Source organism: Schistocerca serialis, chromosome 7, assembly GCF_023864345.2.
Source record: "Schistocerca serialis cubense isolate TAMUIC-IGC-003099 chromosome 7, iqSchSeri2.2, whole genome shotgun sequence".
Classification (NCBI taxonomy): domain Eukaryota; kingdom Metazoa; phylum Arthropoda; class Insecta; order Orthoptera; family Acrididae; genus Schistocerca; species Schistocerca serialis.
Genome location: NC_064644.1, coordinates 480,095,691 through 480,111,730, shown reverse-complemented (window position 1 = coordinate 480,111,730; position 16,040 = coordinate 480,095,691).

The window sequence follows — 16,040 nt, the reverse complement described above, 5'->3', positions numbered from 1 at the left end:
ATGGCTTTTCAAAATTTCGATCACTTAATTGAGGAACACCATGAGAAAACAACTAATTCATTTGTTCATTTCTTTAACGTAGAATTTCTAAAGTTCTATCATATCTGATATTTTTATATCTGATATTTTTATATACTTATCCTTAATTTGATTCAGATCTTTTACATGATTTATTTGTCTTTTATAGTGTTGTCTTACATTAATCTTTAATTTATATTCTTCATGTTCCAAACGGATAGTAAATCTTCTTCAAATACCCAATCTTGATAACTTTCTGCTTCTTTCATTTTTGATTCTAATGTTAAAGAATATAAGCTGTGTACATCAATAACTATATATCAGCCTGTATACTTCGAATGGGTCATGAAATATAGGCTTTTTAATTTTTCAAATGACTGCATATTTTTTCTTTTATATCTTCAAGAATAGTACAAACATCTTTTGTCTTTCCTCATCAGTAATATTTAAAACTTGTTTGTGTTGTTATAAATAAATTGTTATATTAAAATCTACAACCGATCCAATTGATATAAAACAAAATTTCATTTATTTTTATTTTTTCATTCCAATAAAATTTTCCTTAATAAATGGAAACTGAAAAATAAAATAATTTGTCCATTGTGCCGCCAAGAAAAAGAAACTCATAAAGAAGTAAAAATGAGAAAACAAAGTGCCCCTACACAAATGAGTTGTATTGATTGTATAAAAGGAAACAAAAAGATTATAGGCAAAACAAATCTGGATATTTAAAGGTACTTGTTAACAACTGGAATAAAAGAAGATTTATTTGTGAAAATTGTAAAAAGGAAACCATAAATTCAACATAAATATATTCATAGATGTTACCAAATAAAAAATTAGAAAATAGCTCTAAATTATCAAAAACATACAGGAAAATATTTTTAAAAAGTTGAATGTTTGTGGAAAATTTCTTAGAAAACACATTTGGAAAATCTAAAAAATTACCATTTCATGAAAAAATATTAAAAACTTGGTACTTCATAGTATTTAATCTTCTGTACAAACCTTTTAATTCCCATAAGACATAATTGTCATGCTCTATAATTTTATTTTGATTTAATTTATAATGACTATATTGTAAAGTATTAATTCCACCTTGTAACATAATATGTTTATCATCAGCAGCACTTAAAACAATTTCATTATTTTCAACAGTGCACAATTCATATTTAAAGCATGTAATTTAATTCATTTCTTCATATTGTTTTATTTTATTATCTAAACAATTTTCGTAATCAGCAAAACTAATTTCTCTATTTACACTAATTTTCTTAACTCCATTAAATTTTTCATCTTCTTTATCACCAACATAAGATTACATTCTTGGTATAAAACTAATGTGCTCTAATACAATTTTTCCACAAGTTTCATCTTTCATGTTCCTTAAAACTTTCTCATTTACTTGTGGAATTCCATAAATATTATTTTTTGACTAATCACTTGTATCTAATTCATTTACCATCGATTTCATATTCCTATAGCACTCTTTAGTTTTTAGATCATATACGAAAGAATATGTATCCATATAATTAGATCATTATTTTCCCCATGTTTCTGTTTCATGACATTATAACAAAAATCATGCATTTCTATTTTTGTCATGTCTAGAATACTCATTCCAATACAAATCAATTTTTTTTTCATGTGAACTGCTAATAGAAATCTTTTACAAAATCGTTAGCTGCATTTTTCTCATTTCTGTATTAAAATCAATGCTTTCCTTCAAACAATCTGATTTTTTAGTTGATAAGATACCATGAATTTTCGTTAATTTGAATCCAAGATTTAAATATTATTGAAGATTTCTATACTGTAAAACATATTTCTCTTTATTATATAATGTTGTTAGTAATTTGTTTCCTCCTTCTCTTGCTAATGGTAAATTTTTCTGTAATTTACCTTTTTTGCATATTCTAAATCAATTTCTAAAATATTACTATATTTATTATCATCTGATATTTCAAGTCCTTTTCAGAATTAAAAGATTTTGGTTCTAAGCACCAGAAATCTTTAAATGGTAAAAACTGAAACTGCATCTAAAATGGGATTTGATTTTCTTTCAAAGTTTCTCATATATTTACTATTCACATTAGCAAATCTCTTAGTACTTCGAGAAATTCCACCTCAAATTCCTTTCTCAAAAAATTAAATCATATCATAATGATTTAATAAACCAAATTGAATTTTTGTCGATCTCAACATAGAATCCTGGGGCTGTAAAATGCCAAGATAGATCGAGTTTTAAGATTTAATACTCGTACCTTTAAAATTTTCGAAAATATCTGCTAAAGTTAAAATGTCAGATTATCACATAATCTTGTATAGTCATCTAACCTTTTAGTATGCAATTTTACATCAACTTTTGGTGCACAATTATAGTCTCCATCAGAAGTATTACATGTATTAAATCTTGAATAAAAACATTCTTCTTTAGGTTATTCAGTTTCTTGTAATTTTTCTTCCAAAACCACATGTTTATAATGATAATCACAATTTTTTAATTAATAAATCTAATTGTCCAAACAATTTTGCTATTGCTCTAAAGTGTTCTTTTGTAAGATTAGAACATAATTTATCAATACTTGAAGCCATAAATTTAAACATCTATAAAAAACTTAACGCTAATCCATCTTCAACTTATTTCCTAAAAGAAATATATTTTTGTTAATTATTTGGAATAGCATCAATATCTTTACTATCTATTGCTAATTCTTTGATGAACAAATGACTGTTGAAATTTTTTAAATTATGAGTATGAACTGGAATAAATTTAGGATTTTGTTAATGAAGATCACAATCTTCATTCGTAGCTTGTCGATATTTTCCTGTCAACTGACAATGATGGCTTATTTGCGTTTCTTCTTTAGTAAATTTCTTTTCACAGATACAATAAGTTTTTGAATTTATAAAATTTATTTCATATTCTTTACTAATTTTACAAACATCATTAGAATATTTAAAACTATAACTGAATGAAATTGGTACATGTTTTTGATATTTATTAACATAAGCTTTTCAGGATTTGTTTTACAAGTGATAATATTGCTTAATACACATTCGGAATGTGCTGAAATTTCAAAATATACTCTTAGTGGATGATTATACTTTTCAATTTCAATTATTTGGCCTTTTACAGGTGTGTATGTTTTTACTCCTTAATGCTCGTTGTTGTCTTTTCATGATTGTCTAATTTCTCTCACAAATAAAAATATCTTAAACATCAGTCACAAAGATAAATTTGATGACCATTTTTGGTTGTAAGCTAATTGTGAGCTAGTTGTGAGCTAATTGATCTATAAAGATTTTTTTGTCCGACAATAATAAGAGTTATCTGCTTCATGAATTTAAAGAAGCTTAACATGTAATTCTCATTTTTGTGTAGTAAATAGGATATACAATAATTATTTCTTCTTCATCGTTTTCATATGCATTAATAGAAAATTTTTTTTTCTTTTAAAATTTTGGAATATCTGTTACATAAACAGGAAAATTAATTTCAAAAATTTCATCTAATTCTAATCAAATATTATTATAATTATTAAATCTTTCTACACCATCATTTACTGGATAAAAAACTGATTTTATTGAATAAAGAAAACAGTTTTGATCTGCATTTTTTCATTAATTAGAGCGCTTTAATCTCTAATTCTTGTTTGTAAATCGATTTAATTTCTTATACCATAAAATGGATTGTGCCTGTTAAAACTTAATTCTAAACTATCTATATACAATAATAACAATCAGATTTTTCTTCTTTTCAGTTAATAGTCCATTTGTTAATTTTTGGTAATAAGCTTCCAAATTAGATGTGCTTAATTCTTGTGGATTAAAAATATTATCACCATTATTAATTACATCAATTATTATTCTTGATTTAAAAGCAGAGGTTCGTCTATAAATTTGTTTATGTAATCTAAAAAAATCTCCATCACTTAGTAAATAGAACCCTGGTAAATTTTTCTGTTTATTCTTTTCTATAATATCTTTATATTTATCTACTAAAAGCTTTCGAAAATAATTCTCATTGTTGATATTATTCATTTTATCCTCAGATCTATTGATAAGGTGGATTAAGTGTTGTTTATTATGCCTATAATAATTTTTTACATTTTTTCTTTTACAGTTTTCGTGACAATCATTTAAAGATTTTCAACGTTATAATTTATTTTATCATCAGATTTTTTTGATAAGATCGACTGTTTGTCTTTTATTAAGTTGTGAATAAGTATTTATTTTTTTCATTTTATAGATTTTTCTGAATATCTTTTAAAGCTTTTTCATTCAATTCATTTTTGTTATTGTTGTTATTAATACTGACAATATGATTTACAATTTGATTTATTAATTTTTCTTTATTAAGTTTGAAATAATTCTTTCAATTTTTGGCTTACATATTGCTTGAATTTATTTCATAATTTTATGTCTTAGTTCTCTCTTCTTCATTTGTATCTTCATTTCTTTCATCTTAAAATAATCAATTAATTCCATCAGATATTTTCTAGTTACTTTTGAATAACCATTTTCTTTACAATAATTTTCTAAAGTGTTATAACTTAATCCATATTTTCCTTTCCTATAATTTTCTAAGTTTTGAAATAGTTCGTCTTTGGTGTTCATTTTCTTTTGCTTTTCAAAAATTAAAAGGATTCTGATTGAAATGTACCTTTGAGTTTTATTTAAATTTAAGTTTCAATGTATGGTATAGATACTCAAAGTTTGACAGATCTTATTTATAAAGAGAAAAATTTTTGAGATTATTATTTTTTTTAAATCAGAATTTGTTTTGTGGGTATAGACAGATGACGTTTCTGGTTCTTATTTATAAATAATAAAATTTATTATGTATTTAAATTTTAAGTGAGAATTTCCTTTTGTGTTTATAGACAAATGACGTTTGATGCCTCTTATTTATAAAGAATAAACTTTATTACATTCTTAAATTTTAAATGAGAAATTCGTTTTGTGTAATGGACAGATGAGGTTTGTTGGCTCTTATTCATAGAGAATAAAATTTATTAGAGTTTTAAATTTTTAATGAGAATTTCGATTTGTGGGTGTGTATCAATGTTTGGTTGGGCGATATGGTGAACCTAGAATATTGGTTTATAACCTGAATTTTTAAATCAATATGCTCTTTGGTCCAGAATTGGCATTTACATACTACTTATTCTCGTTGATTCACATGGTGTGTACCTGTAAATCTATTAGTAATTTCGATGTTCTTACACTTATTGGCTGTTTAAGCTGCCAAAGATACATTTTCATTTGCACCTGTGCCTCAGGATTCGTTTCCCTGCTCTCCACACTCTCCACTCTCCCTCAATTTGCATGTAGCTCTTAACATGGTCTGATATTTTCTGTCATAGTTTTTACTAATGTATATGCCCTTGATTTTAGGGGCCTTAACATAAAACTCTATAGACCATTGCTGTTGCATTTAATGTGGAGATCGCTTCATTAACTGACTGTTAATGTGAAGTTTGTAAGTACTAGTTGTCCAAAATTGACATATATCATGTTGTTTGTGACATACATACACTTGTTGCAGATAGTAGTTTCTGTGTGACATGTAATACTGGTCCATGATGTTTTGATACCAAGTTATTTTATCGCACTGTATCCAGGTTTCTTGTCCTTCTGTGGAAGATGGTTTTAAATCTGTTGAAACCATGGTTAACTGAAAACCACAATTTATTGTGATGGATGGCTGTCTTATTTATTTGCTGTTCTGTAACTGTTGCTGAAGTGCAGCCATGTGCGAAATATCGAACTGTTATTACAGTCCTTTTTGTAATCCTATGTTTAGTTGCCCATGTATTTACCAAAATAATATGTAAATACTCTAATACAAAATAAGAGAAATATGTGGATTCAATTTCTGTTTACACGTATATCAAAAAACAAAGTTTAAAACTATACCTTTGGGATATCAATGCCATCTGCAGTAAGTGTTGTCTACATGGCATTAGTCATCGAGCAGCCACACGAGCAGCAGCACTGAGTGCAGCAACAAGACAGATTTATGATGCCTCACTACTACATGATTTCTTGTCTGACAGTTTATAAAGCTGTTGACAATATTTAATTAATAGCTAAACCTGTAAGCAGTCGAGTGTTTCTACACGGCCCTTCAGTGTTTTGTGGAGCTGTGTTGAACTTCAGAATTGACAATATAGTTGACTAAAAATCATGGAAATTGATGGGTAACAGTTGAAATAGCATGTTATCCTGGAGACCAAGTGACAATTGCTCAAGTGATAAACACTATCATAAAATAACTGATATTGCATATTTTGATGTAGGTAACATAGATAGCAAGTAATATTTTCAGAACTAGGTTCCCTCATTATGTAGCAACATAGAGTAAGAAGTTTTGTTACTAGCACCTCTACTTAGTACAGCACAACACAAAGCGAATTAGTGGGTTAACCATAAGGTGCAACTTATCTACAATCCAACATTCATCTACTCTAGTAAAAAAAAACATTGAGAGTACTACTTTAATAATGCAATATATCTGGGAGCAAACAATTATGCATAACTACTCTTCCTATCAATAACAGTTACCATATGTGACTTAGACTTATGACTGACAAGCGAATATTCAAGTGACATCTATGTTGTAGAGTTCTGTTTAGTACATGATTTATTGGCAGACAAACTTTACTGGAGCCAGACCACAACTGGAGAATTTAAATGACCTCAGCACCGTGTAGATATTAAGTTCTCTTGATAAGAATGGATTATTCTCGTATATTCCACATGCATTACACCTGTGAAACAAATGCACAGTGATTTGAGGATGGAGTGCGTATTGTCAGTAGCTGAATGTGTAGAGTAGCACGACGTAGGTGACGAGTGTGGTGACGAAACCAACCAGCAGGCGCAAGTCCACAGTAATAAGCCCTGCCATTCGCATCTGTGGTTTCCGGCAGCGGAGCTGCCATGCCAGCTGGCGCAGCTCCTTCATTAGGCGCCCTTCCACTGGTTCCACTGACAGTAGCTGGCACACCTGTAAACAATGAGAAGTCCACAGGCTCCATTGACAGCAGCTGGTACACTTTTACAAGAAAACCAGCGCCATAGCCTGAATCGACAGTAGCTGGCACACCTAGAGATAAAGAAAACTCCACAGGCTCAATCGACAATAGCTGGTACACCTGTACACGAAGACCATCTCCATAGGCTCCACAACAGTAGCTGGTCCACTTGTATGCAAAGACCTACTGGAGAGGGTCTCTATGACAGTAGTTGGCACTCCTGTACATGAGCACCACTCCTGTACATAAAGACCTTCTGCACAGGCTCTGCAAACAATAGCTGGTATTCTTGTACACAAAGAGCAGCTCCACAGGTTCCACCAAGAGTAGCTTTCACTCCTGTAGACAAAGTGTATCCCTCAGACTCCATAGACAATAGCTGGTTCTCCTACACACAAAGACCTACTCCACAGGCTCCACTACCAGTAACTGATAGACCTGCCCACAAAGACCAGCTGCACTGGGTCATCTGACAGTAGCTGGTACTCTTATATACAAAGATAACAGACCTTCTTAGAGATGAAAATAACTAAACAGCGATAGTAGAATTTTAATCTGGATATATTTCCTTTATAGCTTTACTGAACTACACTGCAACTGTTAATTTGGAATCAAATGGTTCAAATGGCTCTGAGCACTATGGGACTTAACTTCTGAGGTCATCAGTCCCCTAGAACTTAGTACTACTAAAACCGAACTAACCTAAGGACATCACACACATCCATGCCCGATGCAGGATTCGAACCTGCGACCGTAGCTGTCGCGCGGCTCCAGACTGTAGAGCCTAGAGCCGCTCGGCCACTCCGGCCGGCAATTTGGAATCCCTGGCTGAAAAACCTCACATATTTTTTATATAAGAACTATTTATTTTGTGCTCAATAAACAAACGCATACTTTAAGAACATCAGTCCACTAATCTTATTCCTGGAATCAAAAAACACATAATTACAAACATAATATAATTGTAACTAGAAACTAAGTACATGTGGATTGTTATGTACATGTGGCGTGTTACGTGCCTTACAAGTATGTAATGCCAGAAGGATTACCTCGCAGGTGTACTTCTAGGGATCTCTTTGATTTGGGCTGAGGCTTAAGTGGGAGCCATTGGGAAACTGAAACAAGACCCTGCAGAAGGAGATGGTGGACATCTGGTTCATGGCGACACAAAGAGGGGAAAGCGGGTTGCCGTGTGTGAAGGAGCAGTAGGCATTGGGGGAGTGATATGGAAAAGGGTACGTGTGGGCGGACATTGTGACTCTGGAATGGCTAGCGGCTGTTGCAAGGCTTCACAGGAGCAGTGCATTGTAAGACGGAACTAGCTTCCACGGAACACTGTGTGTCGCCTCACGGAATTGCTTGTAGCGTTGAGTTCGTGCTAACTTCTTAGCTGGGTACTAACGTTTTTGTGCACTGCGCTCTTACACATCGTTGTCGTAGTTGTTATTTGATTTGGCTTTGTTGTGTCCACCCTTTTAGCCACCTCCAGCTTCTCACTTCCAACTTGCTGACTGGTTGTTGGCATTGCAATTCTGGAATTTCTGTGCCCGACCTGAAGGGTGTTCTAGAAGATAAAGTGCTCGCTGTTCCAGAGGTGGTCAGTGTAATTGTGCTGTTTTGTGTAAAATCTAAGATCCTGTTATCTCCCTTTAAAGACTGCTCTATGCAACCACACTATTTAAAACGTATACAATTATTTAACGGTGTAAGTTTCCCTTGGAAATTGCTTAAGCTTGAGAAGTTGTTTTTAAATTTACCTTTAGAGTTGCCACAAGATAAATTGTTTTCTATTTTAAGCCGTCCTTTTACGATGGTTGACATTAATTTTTGCCCTGATTTTAGAAAGGATGTTTATACACCTTTTAAAATGGATTTAGTCTGAACTGTGCCCTTTGTGAACATTAGTTAAAACCAAGTCTTTAAGTTCCTCTTGTGCTCTCCCTATTGGTTGTGTTAAGATTAAGTATAAGTCCCGATCAATTGCTACCAAGTAACTTGTTATTTGGTAAAATAACCATAATTAATTCCTGTTTAGTCTGTTTACATCGACTCCTATTACAGTATTTGTGTACCATTGCTGAAGTTACTCCATGTATAGCCCAGAGTCTAGGTCAACTGAGGGGTCCAGTGCATGATCAGTATGTCATATACTTTTCTTAATATGGCAAGAAAGTAGCTTGTCATCTAAATTTAGAGGTTAGGGGCATGTAGAATTTGTTACAAAAGGATTGACAGTCCAGTTTGGAGTAAAGATGGCACCGATATGTGGATACATCTGTACTAATGATAATTTTTTGAAATAATGTCGATTACTTACGCCAGTATTTGAAATTATACATCGGCATTATCGATGCGTTTCATGATCCTATTTTCTTTTGGCGTATATTGAAAGTAAGTACTCCTGTTTTAATAGCATTCTTTCAAATACATTATGCTTGCATATAAGTTCGTAGAGTTTCTGTTTTGCGTGTTGGTATTTTGATTGTTATAGATGTATTTATAATTATCACTCTTTCTTTGTAGTTCATTGTTGCTGTTTGCGTTTACATATCGTCATTTCGTCATTTGGAGAGAGCGAGTGGAACTGTGGACAGTAGCAAATGGTGTGCCAAGTGGATAAATCGGTACATTTCCGACGTATTCTTCTGTTTGACTTCAGTAGAGGGATGACAGTAATGGAGGCAGCCAGAAACATTTGCACTGTGTACGGTGATAATGCCATTGGACAGAGCACGGCAAGAAAATGATTTACTCGTTTTAAGCAGTATCCTTTTGACGTTAGTGCCCCCCTCCCTTCCCCCCATTCAGAAAGACCTTCGGCGTTTGATGAAGATCGTTTAAACGCGTTAGTCTACAACTGTCCACGCCATTGTACTCGAAAACTGACAGATGTGGTGAACTCTGATTCTCTCGCCGTCGTGCAACGATTGCATGTTAGGGGGAAGGTTCAAAAATCTGGTGTGTGGAATCACACTCTCTAAGCCACAATCACAAAAATCAACAGTTGGCCACATGTACATACCTGCTTGCTCGACATCAATTGGCTCGTTAAAAGCACGACAATTCCTATCGTGTATCACTACTGGTAAAGATAAATGGTGTCTTTATTCTAACATAAAAAGGAATGTTTGAGCCCAAACAAAACAGTACTTCCTTGTACAAAGACCTGCGCACGTCCTCTAGAACATGATGTTATGCATACGGTGGCACAACTGTGGTGTGGTGTACTACAAGTTGCTTTCCCGAGGTGTAACCATCACTCTTGACGTTTAATGTCAATAACTAAGATGTCTTTCAGACGCTGTCCAAGAACAACGACCAGGAAGACTGTGTTAGGTAATGCTGCTCCACGATAACGTCCACCCGCATTCTACTAAACTGACAAAAAATACTACACAGGAGTATGACTGGAAAGTCATCCCACATCCATCTTATTCACCTGATCTTGCGCTCTCAGATTTTCACCTTTCCTACCCTCTATCGAACAACCTTCGAGGATCTTCCTTTCCAGATGAACATTCTCTCCGAACATGGCTCGACGAGTCCTTCGCCTCAAAAAAGTTACCCCAGCGCTGGCAGACTGTTGTAAATAGTCGAGGAGAATATATTATTGTGACTAAACTCTCTGTTACGTTTATTTGTTACGCTTATGAAGCGTATGGGAAAGACGCTACGAACTGACACATCAACTCAATACTTAAAAGAATGATTCCAGGACAAATTTTCACTCTCCCAATAGATTTCAAAAGAAATATTTAACTATTTCAAGTCTCATATCGCTGCATGCACTTCATTTTTTGCTCGATGTGGGTCTTCCATGGACCAAGTATATAAGTAACTACTTGATATTTAAGTTCTGGTTAATTTTTCACTCGTTATAATGATGATATTCCTCAACTTCTGATCACTTGGCTCAAGTTTACTATTTTTTTCTCTATATATGTAAATATAAAACATTTTTTCGAAACATATCTTTGATCAAAATTTCATATTCTTCAATCATCATTTCTTTTAGATCACTTCTGATTTCTTGGAGCCACTTGCATCAGGGATATGCTACAAAATCACTTGTATCAGCTGTTTTCATTCATCGGTTGGTGAAGTGACACATTCCACCTATCAGTCAGTTTCCACTGAGTGTAGTGTTAGTTGCCAAGCTACTGCAGTGAGACACAAAAGCCGAAACCTGTGCACAGACATTGCAGAAAAACAGTATAACTGTTGCTGAATATAATTTTAAATCTTCATGAAACTGATCCGTCATTTATATGACGCCATCACAGGTCCTGCATATGGAACACAACCAAGAAAATCGTGGCCTTTTTTCCTGTACTAAGAACACTGGATCTGCAGAAATAAACCTTTAGTTGTCAACACTAATACCTGTCAAACGATAGAGAGATAGGAAAGATAAAACTGTCTAAAGCACATGCACCTGCCATCATGTTTTAGCAAGAAAGTACAAGGTTGTTGGTGAGAGGCCATTTTTGAACACATCATAACTGAATTAAATATCATAAAATGCTAATTTTTTTACATTTGAGATTCTAAAAATTGAGTAAGCTAACTTCACGAGTTAGTGTAAATAACGATATATGCACATAACTAATATAACCCTCAATATTACAACACATAAAACTAGACCATTTGTAGAAACAAAAGGTCTGTTATACGAAGTTTCACCCTATTTGTCTCACATCTTCAAATTTTTATGGAGTGAGACTCATCTTGAATTGATAGTATTTTGTCCCTACTGAGACACATTATTTTCGAAAGTAATTTGTGTGACCTGATGCTGAAGTAAGATACTAGGCAGAATTGTAGAAATGTGAATAATGCTGTTCTACAAATACTACTTTCAATTCAGAAGAACTGTTTTCTCTCTTATATCTGTGTGAATATATGTGTAGTGTAATAACTAGCTTTAATAGAAATGAAAATGTTCAAACGATTTTATAAAGGTGAAACAAATTTCTTCGAAAAATTTGTGTGCATTTCAACACTGACATAAGGAACAAATTTAAATAAGATCAGTTTCTTGATTCATTCCTAAAAATTTTTGTTTTTGAAAAACGAAAATGGATATAGCAAAAATTATGCAGTGAGCTTGGATAACTATTAGCTTCGATGTCTGGCTTGTTGCAGATCTGCAGTTCGAACCCCACCACAAGTAGTTAATTAGTGTTTTTCATTTCTGGAAGGTCCCTGAAACATCTTCTGTTAGTATATTATAGGATATTTGATATTTGTATAAATACCAGCACGCTGCAATATTTCATATTTGTGTAAATAGCTCCACTTTCCAGCCAGGAGTCTTTTCTAGTTTTACGTTGGTGTGTATAAACGTACTTTCTGCACTGAGTGATTTATTTCATTGACGACCATGCATTCAGAATTGAACTTGTGGCTGCGATGTGAAACTGGTGGAGACTCCGTGTACTTCAAAACATCTACTTTACCTTAGCTCCAATTAGGCAACGTAAAAGCCGTCGACTACATGGACAGGAACCGGAATATAAGCAATATATCGTTCCGTCTGTCAGTATATTAGGAAGACCAACAGATTATAAGCCGACAATAAGCCAGTTACACATTCACCAGCGTTCTCGAGAGATGCTGGCAGAGTGGAGAAAAGACAGACGTAGGGGCGAATGGCCAAACACTGTGTCAACACTAAGTAAATTTTAAAAAATTCGGTGTTTTGAAACACACGGGTCAATTGGGTCCAACCGATCGCCTTGTCATCCTATACCAGTGGCGTCATTGGATTGCAGTATGGAGGGATATGAATTGGTTGAAAAAATTTCACCTGGTCGGCAAATATGATAGGCTGTCATGATGTGTCTCGCAAATGTATACTTTTACTTGGACGGTACAACCTTGCAATGGAATCGAGAATAACAAAGAGAAACTCAGTATCTGGGATAAATGCAGGCCGAACTGAAAAAACGTTTGGCAACAGTCATCAGCAAGCCCGCTTAGCCGAAGGACACTTGAAAACAGGGCCCAACGTCATGAGTAACGACACAGTCCTACACGCAGAATGTTTTGGCATTATGCCACATTCAGAAACTAAGTATGACAGAAGCCGAAGGAACCTCATACTTGGTAAAAGAAGTTGCAGAAGACTTGTACGAAGCTCTTCTGGTAAAAGGTGCCACAACAAATGAAGAATAAATCAGTCCATCGAGGGAATGATGCAGAAAAAGAGTTGGACTAGATAAGTACTACCAACTCTCGTTTGTGGTCTCTTTAACGATTATCTAAGACCACCACGACCTCGCTTCTCTCATACAACTGGTAGTGAGACAAGAGATACAGCATTCATGGCAATCTAGTAAGCAAATGATATCAGTCGTCAATGTCGATCCGATACATCAGGAGATAGTATAGAATACTGAAGAAGAGATGTACTGATCTTTAGCACCGATCTCCGCCACCTTCCAAACGCGCCAGGCAGAATGAACTCGGCCAATTTGGACTTCTTCCGCTACCATCAAACGATAACCCAGCACCCAGCCAATGCAGGTAAATCCAAATTCTACGTCAAGTATAGCGCCGTGTAGAAGAATAAGCGAGAAGACAATCTACGGAGGTGAAGTCGCCACAGACGCAAATCCTCCAGGGGCAACAATCACCATGATGCCACGAAATCTCAAATACGTCGTCCTACCCAGTCGGTGATCGAATCAGGGGCATCCTTTTCTGTCTTGGGGACACTTACCAACGTCTGCTAATGATCACTAAGTTCTGTGATACGAAAGCAATTGTGCTGAAAGTCGCGGATGAAGAAATACATCCAACGAACTGTTACGTGTATTGCTAGAATAAGTATCAATGACAGAAGGCAGCCCTTTGAATTTGTCATTTTACTTAATGCGGTCATAATGTTATTTTCAGATCCGACTTCCTGGAGGCATCACAAGTAGTCACAGACTGTGGAAGATTAGAGCTCCAAACCGACTTGGCTATTCCAACAAGCACATATAACAAAGTTTGCTCTGCGTGATTGTTTAGCGTCGAAGACGTTATCATGACGCCATCATTAACGAGACGAGTTCCAGTCTTCAGCCGAGATTCATAGTTAGACTCAAAAACTTCTGTCTATAGCAAAAATCTGCTCAAGCTCGCAAAGGAAACCTACACATTAGCGACAATTATAAGTACTCTAATTGGCTAAGGAGAACTTTGGATCAGCAAATGTCACAAGCAGCCACACTCATCACTTCAGCACAGCCGATTAGACCCGAAAGGTCAGTTTAATGTCTTCGACGAAGAACCGTGCTGTGCTACCAACATCGACAACGCAGCGGAGGAATCTGCTGTCGAAGTGCCAAACAGATCTGGCTCGAGGAGCAATGTATTTGATAGCTGTTCTTCGTCAATTTCAAATTCAGAGTGGAGAAAAGACAGACGTAGGGGCCCATGATCAAACATTGCGTGAACACTAAGTAAATAAATAAAAGTTCTTTGTTAAGACACACACGGGCTAATTGGGTCCAACCGATCGCCGTGTCATCCTCTGTCAGTGGCGTCATTGGATGCAGTATGGAGGGACATGAAATCGGCAAACAGCTATTCCAGTCGTTGTCGGGTTTTATGATCTTGGAACCGATACCAATCGGTCAAGTAGCTCCTCAGTTGGTCTCACGCGACTGAATGCACCCTATACTAGTCCTCCCACTGAGAAAAATCCCTGTCAGGATAATTGGACCCGGTTCCTCCACATCGCAGTCGCGCTGACCATGCAGCTAAGGGTGCAGACGTCGAAACTAGGTATTACCCACCAATTAGCCAGCGCTCATATAGAATAGCGCCAGGTGAACGATGGATAATCCGGGAGGAAGTGGTGAAGACGCTGCAAGATAACACCACTGCTCGTCCAGAGACTCTTTGGTTCTCTGCTGTGGTCCTTGTGAAAGAGAAGTAGGGCACATGGCGTTTCTGCATGGACTACCACGACTGAACAAAATCACAAAGGAATACGTCTACTCATTGCTTGGCGCTGATGACATCCTAGACTGCTTGAAGGAAGGAAGGAAGGAAGGAAGGAAGAAGTATTACAGCTTAAAGTCCCTTCGACATCGAGGTCATCACAGACGGAGCACTAGCTGGGAATGTGTGAAGGATGGAGTAGGATATCGTCCGTGCCCTTGTGCCCTCAGAGAAACCATCCCGGCATTTGCCTGAAGTGGCACAGAGAAATCACGTAAAACCGAAAACTGGATGCCTGGACGTGGATTTGAACTGTCGTCCTCCCGAGTGCGAGTCCAGTGTGCCTAACCACCGCGCCACAGACTGCTTGAAAAGAGCAAAGTATTACTCAACTATGGGCGTGCAAACACTCGAAAATTGAAGTTCACAAAGTGACTTGGTAATGATCGCCTTCTTAACCCCTGATCCACTCTGTGAGTTTAAAGTTATGCCATTGTAACAGTGTAGCGTTTCCAGCTACCTTCATACGTATGAGTGACACTGCTTCAACACCTTAAATAGTGAGCTTCATTCGTCTGTGGACGACACTGTCGTTTTTTGCGAAGCCATTCGAAGAACACCGAAGTCGCCTTACTACTGTGTTTAAGTGTGCTTATACTGCAGGCCTGAATCCGAAAATGTGCCTCTTGGCTGCCCACGAAAGGCGTCTAGTGTATGGCATATGCAATACATCCCGGCCCGGAGCAACTAAGAACAGTCACAGATCTTCGGACTCAGGGGCACATTCGTGATGTGAGAAGTTTTCTTGGAATGTGCTTCTGGTAGCGGCGATCCATAAAGGACTTTTGTACCAAGGTACTTTCCTATCAAGAACTACTGCAGGAGATGCCAAATTTTTCTGGAACGAGGTACACGAAAAATCTTTCCTTATCCTTAAAGAGACTGTAACATTTTTTCTAGTCTTAGCGTTGTATGACGAGAATGCCGAGACAGAATGTCCCACAGAAGCTATCAGTTACAGATGCTGTTCTAATGTAAATTCAG